Source organism: Bidens hawaiensis, unplaced genomic scaffold, assembly GCF_021521415.1.
Source record: "Bidens hawaiensis isolate Kalapana, Puna unplaced genomic scaffold, B.hawaiensis_p1.1 tig00018415_1, whole genome shotgun sequence".
Classification (NCBI taxonomy): domain Eukaryota; kingdom Viridiplantae; phylum Streptophyta; class Magnoliopsida; order Asterales; family Asteraceae; genus Bidens; species Bidens hawaiensis.
This window is the reverse complement of record NW_027492779.1, coordinates 110,660-127,007: the sequence shown is the minus strand read 5'-3', so window position 1 is coordinate 127,007 and position 16,348 is coordinate 110,660. Positions and strand designations below refer to the sequence as shown.

Sequence of the window (16,348 nt, the reverse complement as noted above, 5' to 3'; positions counted from 1 at the left end):
TGACCTGCAAAACCATAATGTCAGAGCTACAAGGAACGATATGGGATTCGTCTAAGGTGTCACATAGCATTTTTGATTTATTAATCATGTAAAAACGAACCCAAAAGATCAACGCTTGTACTATGTGCCAAGATAATGAGTTTCTGGGTGTACTTCTCAGTTTAATTTAGTGCTCCTTGTTGTTTTGATATTACGATTTGAGTGATATTAATGCAAAAACCATGAGTGGATGCTATGCTAGCACCCCGGGAAATCAAGAAGCAACAAACAATTTCATCATCATCATCATCATCATCGTACTCAGTATATCCCACCAATAGCAAAGCTATGGTAGGGTCTGAGGAGGGTAAGACGTAGACAGCCTTACCTCTACCCCGTAGGAATAGAGAGGCTGCTTCCGTAGGAATAAAGACCCCGGCTCGATAGTAGTTTTGCATCAAGCCTTGGACGTTAGGCACATAACACTCAACCATCAGCACACCGACCGATTGGTGCATGTACCCTTGTCTTTCAGCTATAAGCGCCACCACATGATAGTCTTTTATGTTATTTTCACGAGATTAGTAAAATAACGTCAAAATTAGTGCAATTTCACTTTTGTCACCCAAGGGTTCACACATATATACATTATACAAGCAGGGCACCAAGCAACAAACAATTTGATTTGATAAAAAGGCCCAATTCGAGAAGGGTAGGATGGATACTTTGAGATTAAAAAGAAAGACAAGCAAGGAATGAATGAGAAAAGTATTTGATATGACCATATATACCAGTAGGCATATTAAGCCTAAAGCAACAATATAAAGAACCGGAATCTATTTTGGTCTCAAAACTGCAACTAGTTATGTACACACAGAACAGAAGAGAACACAAGCAAAATGAGTTGTGGGTACTTACGGATTGCGGAGCAACGGGGTTAAAGCTTTAGATCTGAATTATGAACCGAGTGTTGATACAAGTAATTGAAGTGAGGTTGCCGGAGATCAGAATGAAGGGTCGAATATAGATCGGATCCAAAATGACGAAGAAAGTAAAGAAGAGAAGAGATATAGGCTCGTCTTCCCTTCCCTTCTTCCGTGTTGATCACTTCCGACACAACCTACGACTCCTTTTCATTAAACTGAACTTTGACTTTTTATTAATGGCCAATGCCCCAAAATGATAAACCAAAAAGATAACATTTTGAAAAAATAGCAAAATTCTTTCTTTATGTTTTTATGATTTTTGTCTTTTCGTGAAAGAAATACCAGCAAACATCCTTTATGATTAAAAACATTATCACGTTTTATCCTTTAGTCCTAACTCAGTTAAGTTTTCTCGTTAAAACCAGTCATGTGTAAAATACACGAGGGTAAATTCGTCTTTTACTCCTTGAGGGACTATTAGGGTAGCAACTTAAAGTTTGAGACAAAATGATGATATTTAAAGATAAAATTTCTCCATCTCTCCCAACAACCTACAACTCTATCCTCTTTATCTCCCAACAACCTACAACTCTATCCTTTTTATCTCCCTCTACAGTTTCCACCACCACAATCACCATCACCATCACCATCACCAGCCACCACCACCATTTCCGGCCACCATAATTTTTTAACCCCGCCGCCATATATTCCCTATCTCTTCATTCTGTTTTTAATATCATTTTCAAGCTTCCTAAGTTCTTTACTCAGATTCAAGATTCTCACACCCGTGAACCATTGTGATAGGCATCAAATCTTCAACCTCTTTTAGAAAAATTTACAACGATCAAACAAATATCAAGATTCCACAGTTTCTTGTTCTAATACCTCGGCTTTAGGGTTTGGAAACCCTAATTCGGAAATTGGTTGTGTAAAATTGGGGGTTTTTAGCGTTTGTTATGGTGTTGTTGTGGTGTGAGTTGGAGAGGAAGGTGTGGACGGTTTTCAATGGTTGACGGGGATGTTTAAAGGGGTAGCGATGTGCATCGGCGGCGAGGTCGATGACGACGGGGATGGCACAAATCACCGACGTGGTTGAGGAGGCTGATGGGTGTGGTGTTGAACGGCGACGGGGATGGCTTGATTAGGTTTTTCCAAGATGTCCTTCCATCGGTGGTGGAGAAGAAGACGAGAACGTGAGTGATGAAGGCGAAGGTTATAGTGACGGCAGGAGGTGGGTGACTTTAGGCTTGAAGAAATATGAAGGGGATGGTGATTATGGCAGAGGTGGTGGGTGGTGGCAGTCAACATGTGGTGGTGGTGGCAGTCAACATGTGGTGGTGGTGGTGATTTTGGATTTTGGAGAGAGAAAGAAGATGGGGTAGATGGTGATGGTGATGGTGATGGTGGAAGATAGTTTATTCTTTTATTTCTTATTATTAAATTTGTAAAATTACAAAAGTACCCTCATATGTTTTGTACATGACTGATTTTAACAAGAATACTTAACTGGGTTAGGCTAAAGGACAAGACGTGATAAAGTTTTTAATCATAAAGGATATTTTTTGATATTTCTTTCACGAAAGGACATCCACTGAAAAATCATGAAAACATAAAGGACGAGTTTTGCTGTTTTGTCTAAGACAAAACAGCAAAAGACGTCCTTTATGTTTGGACGTGTTTTCAATAGACGTCCTTTCGCGAAACAAATAGCAGAAGGCATACTGTATGTTTCAAATTCCTTTCACGTTAGGTCATTTAGCCCTAACTCTGTTAAATATTTCCGTTAAATCTAGTCATGTGCAATGCATTGTAACTTTACACATTATTTAATAATTAACTCCCTCTCTCTCTCTCTCTCACACACACACACACATCGATCCTCATCTCCAAACTCAACCCTAGATCTAGCTTCGACCACCACACACCTCGTCGGCCATCAAGCGCCACCACACGACGGCGACCACCAAGCGGCACCACACGCCGGCGACCACCAAGCGCCACAAACACTCATCAAGCTCGTATCTCAATCACCTGGAGCTTAGCAACACTCGCCGGAAACCGCCATAACCTCGTTTCTCCGGTGACCTGTTTTTTAGGTCGATTTTCAGATCGCTTGAGTCAATCGGTTTTCTCAGCTCACCAATAACAGTCGAAGAAAGACGACGTCTCTAATGAGGTTTTCACCACCACTGATTTCTCCACTCACTATCAAATCCAATAAAACACAATCCTTAAACGAAACCCTACCAAGAATCAAGATTTTGATTTTATTAGCAAGAATCAAAATTTTGATTTGGCATTTTTTTATTTTCTAAGCTTTATGATTTTTGTTTGTGTTTTCAATTTGGGTATTTTTAAATACCTTACTTGTCTAGATTTGGAGTAAAAGATTTGAACTTTAAGAAATTCAAGATTTTCTTCATCTCGAAACTAGTTAAAGATGGAAAAAGTGTCTTTAGGGTTGGATTTTGGTGGATTTGTGTGACAACCGTGAGATGGTAGAAGGTTGATGAATCTGCTTTCTTTGTGCTGGAAGAAGCCATCCGTGACTACATATCATCAATAATCATCTTCTCTGCAAGAGCCCTAATTTGGAGATCGGTAGCGGTGTAGTGGTGGTCGTCTGGCGGTGTGGGGATGTAGTCCGATAGTGGTGTAGACGGAGTAAGAGAAAGAGGCAGTAATTTATGTTTTTTAATATTCATTTAATTTATCATCAGGAGTAATGGGCAAAGAGACTAAAATACCCTCATGTGCCATGCACATGAGGTAACTTACCTGACATACTTAACGCACGTTAGTGAAAAGGACAAACCGTGCAAGGGTTTTGAAACATAAGGTATGTTTTCTGGTATTTATCTTTGTAAAGGACAACCACTGAAAATTCGTGTAAACGTAAAGGACAAGTTTTGCTATTTTGTCTTAAGAAATATTGGCGGGAGAGACTTGATGTTCCATGTAACCCAAGTTCGATTCCTGTCCATAGCATTTAGTCTCACCGCATTGTCGTGTCTTCGGGCGAGTGTTCATGGGCATTGGCCATAGGTGAAGGTTTTTCCCGGATCGAAAGACGAGTGTATCCTGATATGGTGAATTTAGCTAGTAGTCAATTTGGAGGATTCGTTTCCCGTTAAAAAAAAAGTTAAGAAATATCGGACGCGCTCCAAAGAAGTGGTGTTCTAGAAGTAACTAGCATATGCCCATTATGTGAAGATGGACTTGAATCAATGGAAAATTTGTTAATCTCGTGCTATGTGGCTTCGGTCATTTGGCAATTTATACGTAATTGATGTTGAATTCCTCCGGTTTACACTTTTGAGGCACGAGATCTAGTAAAAGAACATTTAAATCCAAGGATTGAAAAAGAAAAGAAGAAAGTCATCCAAACTATTATCTTAACGATGCTTTGGTGTTTGTGGAAGGCACGTAAAGAATCACTTTTTAATAAGACAAGAGTGTCGCTGAATAGATTAAAGGAATGTGCCAAGCATCTCTCATTTTTGTTGGTGAAACATAGATGGAAGATGGTCGGGTTAAAATGAGAAGAATGGTGTAAGTTTTCATTTTGATTTTTGCATCTAGGTGTATGCTATATTATGAAGTTTGTTTTTTTCATGGTGTTTGTAATTTGGGGATAGCTACTTGCTATTCTCTTTCTCTCTCTCTCTTCTTCTTTTTTTTAATTAAAAGTTGGTTGTTAAAAGAAAAGAAAGAAAGAAACGGATCAAAAAAGTTTGGTTTTTATTTTTGACTGAATGAACGGAATAGCGACCCAACGCTTAATAGCCAAGTATAGTTTGAAGGCTTAATATAATTCGATTTATTAATTCAAACTAAAATCCATCCAAATGCAAACCAATTTTTCTAATAATTGAATTAAGTTGGCCGTTTATAATCTAAACCTATTGAATTTATGAATATCTAGCTTCATATTAATTATTACGTCCTCATTCAAGACCACCTAGTTCATGGGAAAAAAGAAATAATAAGTTATGAGCGACGAGACTCGAGAAAAGTAAGTTAAAAAAATAGTTGACCCCACCAAAATTTTCAAGGATTGTTATAGAAAGGGTCCTGTTAGGGACATCCATTTTTACAAAAACACCTTCCAATACGCTCTGTATAGGACTATACGGAGGTTTATAAAGGGGCCCAGACGCCCCGTATAGCTCTATACGGGGACGTATGAGGGGTTGTCTCTAGTAAAAATGAGATGTCTCTATAAAACCACCATAAAAAAGATGGGGGTCCCTACTCACTAGTCTAGGAGAAGCTCTTCAAAACTAACAAATTAGGTAGATTATTCTTTGAAAAAATTACTTTTTAAATAGTATGAACAAGATGTGGTTGTTGGTCAACAAAGACTGATTTGACCCCTTCTTTGGTTTAGATTCAAATGCTAATAATTATAAGTTGTTGATAAATTGCAATCAGTTGATGATGATCGTGAAGATATGAATCATATGATTACGTAGTTGATGAAATAGAAGAAAGTTAAGGGAAATAGGAAAAGTGATCATGTATTTTGAAATTTCAATGAAGTTAGCGATATAAATACAAGGACATACAATTGAATCAGGAAGTTACATTCTAAGAAATGATAAAGCAATGCTATTTAGAGAAATTATCCATCCTAAGGGCGAGCTAACTAAATTTGGGATGAGTACTTATTATGAGACCAGTAAAAGATTACATAAGCAAACCAATTTTTTCTTAGCCAGATGGTCATCGTAAGATTCTCTTTTAGTTCGATTACAACTAAATGGTGCAAGCCATGCTTTCCTTAAAAAAGTCCTGGCTTTTATAAGTAAAAAATTGATAAATTCTAGTGATCAGGACCCCCTTGATCGTTCCTTGGTTCTACCTATGTGAGATTAGTCTAACAACTTTTCATGGGAACGAGACAACTATGGTATTAGATAATACCTAATATTATTACCTGATACATGTATGTTTGTTTGCCCAAACAGTACCAGTATATATATTTTGCCCTTAAAACCCAATTTTTAGTTTTTGAATCTTTGTTAAGAAATTAAATGGTAAAAATATATTGAAAAATACCAAGAAAAATAAATGAACTTAGAATTTGAAGGAGAATAAAAGTTTTGAACTAGAAGAAAGTAATTAAGTTGATATCAAGGAAGGCTAAACAAAGCCTGTCTAGCTCAGTTGGTAGAGCGCAAGGCTCTTAACCTTGTGGTCGTGGGTTCGAGCCCCACGGTCGGCGTTGATTTTTAGCAATTTAAACTCAATTATTTACCTTTTTAACCACAAAAGGGAGAATCAAAATCTTCATTGAGTCTATAAAAATAATCCTTTTCAAAGTTTAAGAAGCATGAGTACAAAAAACCAATCATGCAATATTAGTCACTTAAAAGTCACGAAAGTATTGAGTTGCAACCAACTTCAAAACCAAAGAAACAGACATGCTTGATTGCGCCCAACCCGAACCAGTCCGACTTCGATCTCAATTTACTTTAAACTTCAGTGCCAGTCCGGTTTATTTTTTGTGCATACCCGACCTTACACCTTATAAGGTGTCTTTTTAAGTATTGTGTTTGATAATAATTAGTGTGGTTAGGGTGTCGTTCTTCTCAACACTTCAATAAGGTGCTGTTCGTAAGTTTATAAGTATTGTGTTTGACCTAAAAAGTCGAACCGACAATAATCTTAAACCATTGTTTAGTTGGAATCAATATGATATATCCGAAACTTAACACCTTAAACTTACAAACTTATTTATGTCATAAACACATGACATATCAAGGCATACATAATCTAGACCCACTTCGAAAATTTTACATGAACACACCAATAAAATTCGACCACACTAGACCGTAGATGCTACCTTCAATCCGGACCGCTGGCTCAGATCCATTAACCAGAACCACAATACCAAACAATATCTCAGACACAAACTGAGCTCGTGTCATCCCCAACAACTACACCATCGATCGCATCAACCATCCGAGAATAACAACCAAACACATCATTATAGTTATAATTCTGAATATTTTCGGCTGTGCCCGACAACACAGAGTTAACCACCATCAAACCAGTACAATTCTGTTTATGGTTCAAAACCGTAGCAGCTTTACCACCATAATACCGCTCACTCCGCCCTTGCACCACTTTTGTTGTCATCACTGAGGTACCGTTCTCTGACCCGGGCCTAGTTTCAATCGAGATCTTCAAGGGGTATTTGATTTTAACTTCTAGACTATCAACCAAATCACCGATTTCATTCGTAATCTTCACTTTAATCTTCCTTTTGTACTTCTGTTGCAGTTCTTTAATGGCGCCTGCATCTTTGAACTTGAGCTTGTTCTTAAACTTAATTTTTTCAGTAAATTTAGTCTGCAAATTGCCTGTGCTTGACGATATCCGCCCGGTAACTTCACTTTTCCTCTCGCCTTCGATCTCAAACTCTCCATCAAGCAGTTCAAATTCATTTTCACGTTCAATCTCCATCGGTGGGAATTTAGATTTGACAGTCTCAGCTGTAACGGTCGAATTATCAAACCATAAATGCAGATTCGCATCCACAAGCCAAAAATCTATACCATCAGCAATCTGAATCCCGATCGAATGATTCTTATTATCCAAAAGAAGCCCCAAAAACGGAGTCAAATCAATATCATAAGACGGAAGATTAAACGCCCCAATCGACACCACCGGCTCCCAAAACAAAGGATTCACTCCACCCGTAAATATAACCGGAAACGGAACCACACCTCCGACTAACTTCCCATCAATTGTCACCAACACTTCCCGGTAAGCTCCATTACCTCTTCCGGTAGTCAAATTATTCGATTCTATATACAAATCCGACGGATTCATGTACCAAAACTCATCATTTCCGTGAAACGAAACGTACAATTCAAGCACCGCTTTATAAGTCTTATTAGATATTAAAACATCAGTCATTTGCACATCAGATTCATTCTGAATCCTAAACCAAAACCCCTCTTTCACACCACTAGAACTCGATACCGGCACGATCAAATCCGCCGGCTTATTATACGGATACAACGATTTCAATGCTCGATTCCGATCCAACTCATCCAACTTACACCCAATTTTATTATTCTTAACAGAAATCAGTTTTCTGTTTAACATACGAGGTTCAGATCTTGTCGGAACGACAGATAACGGAACCTTAACCGAGGTTTCATTATAAAACAGTAAGGAAACATTAACATGGTAAACACCGGTGAAGTCATCATTAACTAGGTTCTCAAGCATGACGGTTAATGTCCCATTAGGTTTCGAGATAAGCGAGGAATACTTACTCACATCCTTCCGAACCTTCCAGAAGATTCCGGCTTCAGTCGGCTGAGCCGTACTAGTTCTCAGCAGCTCAACTCCGTCAACCCAGACACCGGCGATCCGGTCGTACCGTTCACCTTTACACTCAACTCGGAACTCAAGTACGGCGTGGGACCAGGTACACGTGGACGGAGGTGACGTGTAGTTGACGGTGACAGGTGGGCTGCCGTAGGTGTTGGCAAAGCTGTGGTTGAGTAGGCTGACGGAGCATGAGGGAGTGACGTCATCGGTGGGAAGTGGGTGGGTCACTTCGAAGTATTGTTGTGGTTTGGTGTCTTTGTCGGAGTATTTTTTTATTGATTTGACGAAATGTAACGGTGACGGTGATGGTGAGGATTGGATGGGGATGGTGAATAACAGATGGAGGATGACGGTGAGGAGGTTGGTGAGTTTCATTGTTTTTTATTTTTTAATAATTATGTGAAGATAAAAGAAATGGATATTTATAGAAAGGAGAAGAAGCTAACGTGGTGTCTTTAATGATGTACCAATTTTCATGGATGTAAAGGAGGCTGTTGATTCGCTCTTTTTCATGTTCGAATGAGTCATGGAAATACACGAGTCAAACTAAAACTCGGAACTTGATTTAAATGAGCGAAACTTAGAGTTTAAAGTAAATGATGTGATTACGAGAACTTCGGGTTTTTAGTTAAAGAATGGTGGATTTTATTATAAGAAAGCTGTATTTTTATTTTACCGGTGAATATAAACTTTTAATAAGGGTCCAACAAACTTGTCGTCTTTATTGTTAAACGTGCATTTTCTTTAAACTTTAATTTTTTTAACAATTTTATTTGACATATTATACTATTTAATATTTTTTTATAATTTTATAATTTCCTCATGATGTAGATTGTCGTGGTCTAATAAAAAATAAGAATAATTAAGTGCTCGTAATAACCTCAAATTAGTTAGGGCAAGTAGGGTGTTAACAATAAGGAGAATGTGATCAGTGTAACGTGCAACTAATTCCTAACATTATGAAGTGATAGATTTAGAGTGCTAATAACACTAGCAATGATTTGGGTTTAAAGTAAAACAATCAATTGATCAAGTTGTAAACAATGAACAAGAACAAATCATATCCGGGTTCAAGCATGTAATAAACAGTAACCTCATGTCATTTAACAAATTAAATGTTAACAACCGAATCTGGTTAACAAACTAGTCAAAACTTAGGCATCTAACAAATGTAAACACACGACACTTGTAACCAAAGGTTCCTTGCCAAAGGTTAAACGAGAATGCTGTGTTGTCTAGCGGAGCCTATAAGAAAATGACTCGTGCAGATAGCTGACTCCTTTTCAATATAAAAGAATAGCCAAACCAACCCAGCTGGCTGGTCAATCTCAGAAAGAAGATAGGCCGGCAAACAGAGACGCAGGACCACGGTCCCGACCTTACCAGCACCGGGGGTCTACTAATTAATGAACCCCCGAAACCTACTTTTTTTTTTTGACAAAATCAACTAAGCCTAACCGATCACGACATGTTGTTGATATTGATTGAGTTGGAGGGACTTTCGATTACTGAATCCATCCATAAACCTAAACCCCAATAACCTTCTTAACCAAAGTGTCATAACAACATCCAAAGGTCACCCTTGGATCCTTAGAGGGGCAAGGAAGAGGCTGTTATGTTACTTTTAGCACGCCTACCCTCTTTATAACATCTTGAAAATATTTTGCATTGCATTTCTTATGATGAACTGGTCAAGAGAGTAAGATACATCAGTGTAAAAAATTGATCCATTTGGATCTTGGTCCATGATGGCCTTTTATTAACAGAACTAAAGAGAAGGAAAAGAAATAGCTTACGGTGACCATCTATTTGAGTCGATCATTTCGTAGATCTAATTCAAGTATTTTTCATGCAGCGGAAAGGCCTTCAAATATGAAGTTTTAAGCTTAAAGAAAGAAATGTTCTTGGTGGATGCATGACTTGGGACCGGCAGAATGATTATGTAGGATGAACCTAAAGGAGTTCCAATCAACCGAGCCACTGGGTTTGAGAATAAGGTGGGATTCTATAGCTTATGCGCCTGCATCTGACGAGATAGAAGTAGGCTCCCAGTACATCTTCCTTCGGTCGGCTTGTCATCGAATGGTGTTAGCCAACTCAGAAGAACTATAGGCTCAGGTAGGTTAAGCGAACTGATTCATTTCATTCTTTGCGTAGTCTTAGCACCCGCACAGTAGAGGGGAATAAGCATTCCCTTTCCGACAAAACTAAGTGTCTTGCCGCCTGGTAAAAGCAAATAGGAGAAACCCCAAAACAAGTCTAGTATTAAGAACCGTGATGCTATTTTAGTTGTTGAAGAAAATGTCTCGTTAGGGGCAAAATCTCTGGCTTCAACTGCAGCTATTCTATCTGTTCTATAGAAGTGAATATGAGAGAAGCACTCTTCTTTCACATAGTGGGAGGGTGACCTTCTCTCTTCCTAGTTCTCCCAATGAGACCTCACTTAGTGGACGACCCAGAGGAATTGAATCAAGCCCCTTTTGCTTTTGTTACACCCTATGAGATATGCATGCTTTACCACACTCAAGCTAATCAGTAAAACCCTATGAGATACGTATCATGACAATTGGAAAACTAATCGTTCCGTTGAAATAAACCTAAACCGACTAAATGCTCAACAATACCAAACATCAATACCCATAGATCGATAATAAATAATTACAACTAATCAGTTCTAAAACATGAGGTATACTAAAAGTTTAAAGTATTCTACATCCCGGGTATGACTTGAAAAGACTAGTCACTCATCGTCTTCGTTGAATCTTCAATTCAAATGATAAATGCCATGAGGATTTTCTAGATGATTGGAATGGTCGGATTCCGTCTCTTGGCTCCTAGAAACTGCTCTGGGATGAGATAGATGTTTTTGGCTCGTCAAAACCGATGTTATATCAAAACCCTAATTTTCACGATTTTACAAGTGATCACGTATCGCGCTTGTCTACATAAGTGTCCATCGCGTATCGCGATGAACCTCTTCCAACCACGCCGCTTAGTGTGACGAGCTCCTTTCACCAGCCAACTTTGATTTCTGCCTCGTTTTGCTTGCTAATCATGCCGCGCCTTTTATTTCACACTCGTTCAAGTCCAAATTAACTGCATTGCCGCCCTATGACTTGAAACACAATAAACATGCATGAAGTACCATTGTTCGTACAATAAATGATTAAAACTCTACAAATAACACACTAACATATATACATAATACTCGACCATCACATCCCCACACTTATCTTTTGCTTTCCCTCAAGCGAACTCTAATTCAAACTCCAACCTCTATCATTGGTATGTTAATTACCATAATTACTACTAGTAAGGTTTAAAGTCATACTCGATTCCCAAGACTAACACTTTTTAGATTGACAATCCAACAAATATCTTCAGTGATGTTGTAAAAACAATAGAGCCGCCTAACTGAGTGTACTTTGTTTCCGGTTAAGGCATACATGTTCATACCCATCACTCTATATACGCTCCTCTTGGTTTTTAATCTGGACTAGCAAAATATGTGCTAGTATATATCTCTGCCCTCAAAGACCAATATGAGTTACAACTTTAATATGCTTGCAAGTCAGGCATATCCCACCCATTAACTACCAGTTGCATAAAGATCGGACTAACGGGTTTTGCTGAGGCTTAGAGGCATATTTAGTGACTAAGGTGGATGAAACCTAGTTTATTTAAACAAACTAATAAACAAACCCAAATACAAAAGATTGCTATTTACAATCAGCTAAAACATCAACTGATAACTCTTTTTTTGCCTTTTCTGTTTTTTTAACATCACAATACTGAATACAATATATACAACTAACTGATTGAGACATATGTACATTGTGTACTATGCTCTACAACTAACTATATACAACTATAATGAACTGGATTTCATCACACAGGGTAAAAATAAAAGGCTAAGGCTGACATGGATTGTAATGTAAGGTTTAACAAACGAAAAGTAATATGGTTCAAACGAGCTCCTAAGGGATAATGTATGGTGAAGAGTTTTATTTAGTAAAGGTCTATATGTAAGGGTTTTCTAAAGTCCGAATATCAAAACAGGTGGTGGTATTAAGATATCGACATGCATATAACAAGAAAGTTTTAATTATGTGAAACATAATGGCTACACTCAAATCATCATCTGGCATGTTTTGACACACACACACACACAAGGAATGGTTCAGGAGGGAATTCATCTTAGTGCGAAAAATGCAAAAAACCATTCTAACCATTGATTAAGATTGATTAATGGCCTACATTGGTTATGACATATTTATTAATATTTGTATACGGTTTTGATGACTTTTAACCAAAAAGGACAGTGTGGTAATTTCCCTTATATGCTAAATAATGAAACCTAATTATTGTCAAGTAGATGCCTTGTTATAATGCCCCTAAATTGTCGCCAGCCACAACTTGTAACATTCCAAAAACCACACATATGTAGTGCATGTGATTTTTTGTTTTAATGTTTTATTTACTTATTGAATGCCTTACATTACATTTTCGTTTTGTTTTAATTTTTTTTTTCAATTTTTTTACATGACCACACATGCTGAATAATTATTTACATTACAGTTTCAATTTGTTAATTTATTGATTTATTGAATATTTTGGTTTAAAATTAGGACTTGTATGTTTTATTCGATTTGTGTTACGAAAATATTTTAGCTCAATAAAGGTTTTTTTTTTCTCTAAACCTAGCAGGAGTTATAAGAGAGTAGAAACCATAAAGTGTTTGGCTATTTGTGTAAAATTAGTATTGGCAACAAAGTATTGTGATTTTATGTTACAGATCTACATGATGGAGAACAATGATGTTAGTGTGTAAGGGAAACTATATTCATTGTGTGTGTTATAATAAACTAGGAGAAAATGTGTGTTTATTTTGTCCGTCATTAACATGTATTGGGTGTAGGCGTTACGTATACGTGTAGGGATATTTGGACAGTGTATTAACAATTTCTTAACTGTGTAGGTGTATAATGATTTTGTGTAGGAATAAAATGATATGTTTATTTACAATATTATGAAACAAAATGCTATGTGTAGGTGTATGAACTTGTTCGTTTACAATATGATGCAACGAAATGCTATGTAGAGATATGCTGACAATTTATATATTACGAGATGTTTAGGTGTTGTATATATATATGTGTGTGTAGGAAACTATGAATATTATGATGATTTGTGTAGATACATATTATGATACCTTTGTTTATATTATTCTAATATGTGTAGGTTTTTAAAAATGACAAACCCATATACTTTATGTTTGGCATACATAAAGGTAGGGGTGAGCAACTTAACTGCTATAACGTTTAAACCAAATCATAACCGAAATAACCAAACCTATTTTAACCAATAACCGACATAATTAGTGGGTCGGTTTAATGAATTTTTAAAAACCGTAAAAAACGGGTCTGTTTTGGTTAAAGCTAATTCCAAAACCGCTATAACCAAACCGACTCAGTTATTTAACCAACAATATGTTTGGGATTAACTTTCACCAAACATGTTGGATTATATCATTTTAATGCTTTTGGTTCAATGTTTGTTATAAACTTAAGTTGAATTTCGTTATTGTATTATATAATGTCATATTTTGTTTGAATATTTGGTATTAATGTTATGGATTATATACTTTGGTAGATTATGTCATGTCGTTTTTTGTAATAAATTGTACCAAACTTTTAGGCCCAATTAAATGATTTTGGTTACGATTAACCGACCCATAAACGACTCACTATAACCTACAAGACCGATTAACCAAAACCGCCATAACAGGTCGGTTATGGTTATGGGTTTGGTTCAAAACCGCCCCAAACCGACCCATACACACCCCTACATAGAGGTACCTGTTTATGCTTAGATTTTAAATTGGTTTTTGGCTTTGAAATGGTTGTGGTTGTATGGAAATGGTTTGTTTAATCATATGTTTGAAAGAATGATTATGTGTAAGAAGGATGGTTGTCAAGTACGCTAAACAAGTGTAGAAATTTATGTTAATGTGTAGGAAGGATATTTACTGTGGTTAATGTTCAATAAAATTGTACAATGGTATTATACATCGTAATGTTTGTGTAGTATAACCAATCCATATGTGTAGGAAAGTATGTGAAAATCTAGGAGGATCGTAAATATATAAGATAAGAAAATTAGAGGGTGTGCGAGAGAACATACGTCTTTAGTTATTGTTAAATGCGTGTGTAGGAATTTAGCTATGGGATGGAGGATGACGGTGAGGAGGTTGGTGAGTTTCATTGTTTTTTATTTTTTAATAATTATGTGAAGATAAAAGAAATGGATATTTATAGAAAGGAGAAGAAGCTAACGTGGTGTCTTTAATGATGTACCAATTTTCATGGATGTAAAGGAGGCTGTTGATTCGCTCTTTTTCATGTTCGAATGAGTCATGGAAATACACGAGTCAAACTGAAACTCGGAACTTGATTTAAATGAGCGAAACTTAGAGTTTAAAGTAAATGATGTGATTACGAGAACTTCGGGGTTTTAGTTAAAGAATGGTGGATTTTATTATAAGAAAGCTGTATTTTTATTTTACCGGTGAATATAAACTTTTAATAAGGGTCCAACAAACTTGTCGTCTTTATTGTTAAACGTGCATTTTCTTTAAACTTTAATTTTTTTAACAATTTTATTTGACATATTATACTATTTAATATTTTTTTATAATTTTATAATTTCCTCATGATGTAGATTGTCGTGGTCTAATAAAAAATAAGAATAATTAAGTGCTCGTAATCACCTCAAATTAGTTAGGGCAAGTAGGGTGTTAACAATGAGGAGAATGTGATCAGTGTAACGTGCAACTAATTCCTAACATTATGAAGTGATAGATTTAGAGTGCTAATAACACTAGCAATGATTTGGGTTTAAAGTAAAACAATCAATTGATCAAGTTGTAAACAATGAACAAGAACAAATCATATCCGGGTTCAAGCATGTAATAAACAGTAACCTCATGTCATTTAACAAATTAAATGTTAACAACCGAATCTGGTTAACCAACTAGTCAAAACTTAGGCATCTAACAAATTTAAACACACGACACTTGTAACCAAAGGTTCCTTGCCAAAGGTTAAACGAGAATGCTGTGTTGTCTAGCGGAGCCTATAAGAAAATGACTCGTGCAGATAGCTGACTCCTTTTCAATATAAAAGAATAGCCAAACCAACCCAGCTGGCTGGTCAATCTCAGAAAGAAGATAGGCCGGCAAACAGAGACGCAGGACCACGGTCCCGACCTTACCAGCACCGGGGGTCTACTAATTAATGAACCCCCGAAACCTACTTTTTTTGACAAAATCAACTAAGCCTAACCGATCACGACATGTTGTTGATATTGATTGAGTTGGAGGGACTTTCGATTACTGAATCCATCCATAAACCTAAACCCCAATAACCTTCTTAACCAAAGTGTCATAACAACATCCAAAGGTCACCCTTGGATCCTTAGAGGGGCAAGGAAGAGGCTGTTATGTTACTTTTAGCACGCCTACCCTCTTTATAACATCTTGAAAATATTTTGCATTGCATTTCTTATGATGACCTGGTCAAGAGAGTAAGATACATCAGTGTAAAAAATTGATCAATTTGGATCTTGGTCCATGATGGCCTTTTATTAACAGAACTAAAGAGGAGGAAAAGAAATAGCTTACGGTGACCATCTATTTGAGTCGATCATTTCGTAGATCTAATTCAAGTTTTTTTCATGCAGCGGAAAGGCCTTCAAATATGAAGTTTTAAGCTTAAAGAAAGAAATGTTCTTGGTGGATGCATGACTTGGGACCGGCAGAATGATTATGTAGGATGAACCTAAAGGAGTTCCAATCAACCGAGCCACTGGGTTTGAGAATAAGGTGGGATTCTATAGCTTATGCGCCTGCATCTGACGAGATAGAAGTAGGCTCCCAGTACATCTTCCTTCGGTCGGCTTGTCATCGAATGGTGTTAGCCAACTCAGAAGAACTATAGGCTCAGGTAGGTTAAGCGAACTGATTCATTTCATTCTTTGCGTAGTCTTAGCACCCGCACAGTAGAGGGGAATAAGCATTCCCTTTCCGACAAAAC

The 16,348-nt window shown here is 37.0% G+C and overlaps 1 non-coding gene and 1 pseudogene across 1 annotated transcript; one reads left to right on the top strand and one right to left on the bottom strand.

Annotated features, from left to right (window-relative positions):
• The first annotated feature begins 6,059 nt into the window (after window positions 1–6,059).
• TRNAK-CUU (transfer RNA lysine (anticodon CUU)) lies at window positions 6,060–6,132 on the top strand. Its single transcript has one exon. It is a non-coding gene; the product is annotated as a tRNA-Lys (tRNA).
• A 590-nt stretch (window positions 6,133–6,722) lies between these two features.
• On the bottom strand, window positions 6,723–8,648 carry LOC143555925 (peptide-N4-(N-acetyl-beta-glucosaminyl)asparagine amidase A pseudogene; annotated as a pseudogene).
• Window positions 8,649–16,348: the final 7,700 nt, after the last annotated feature.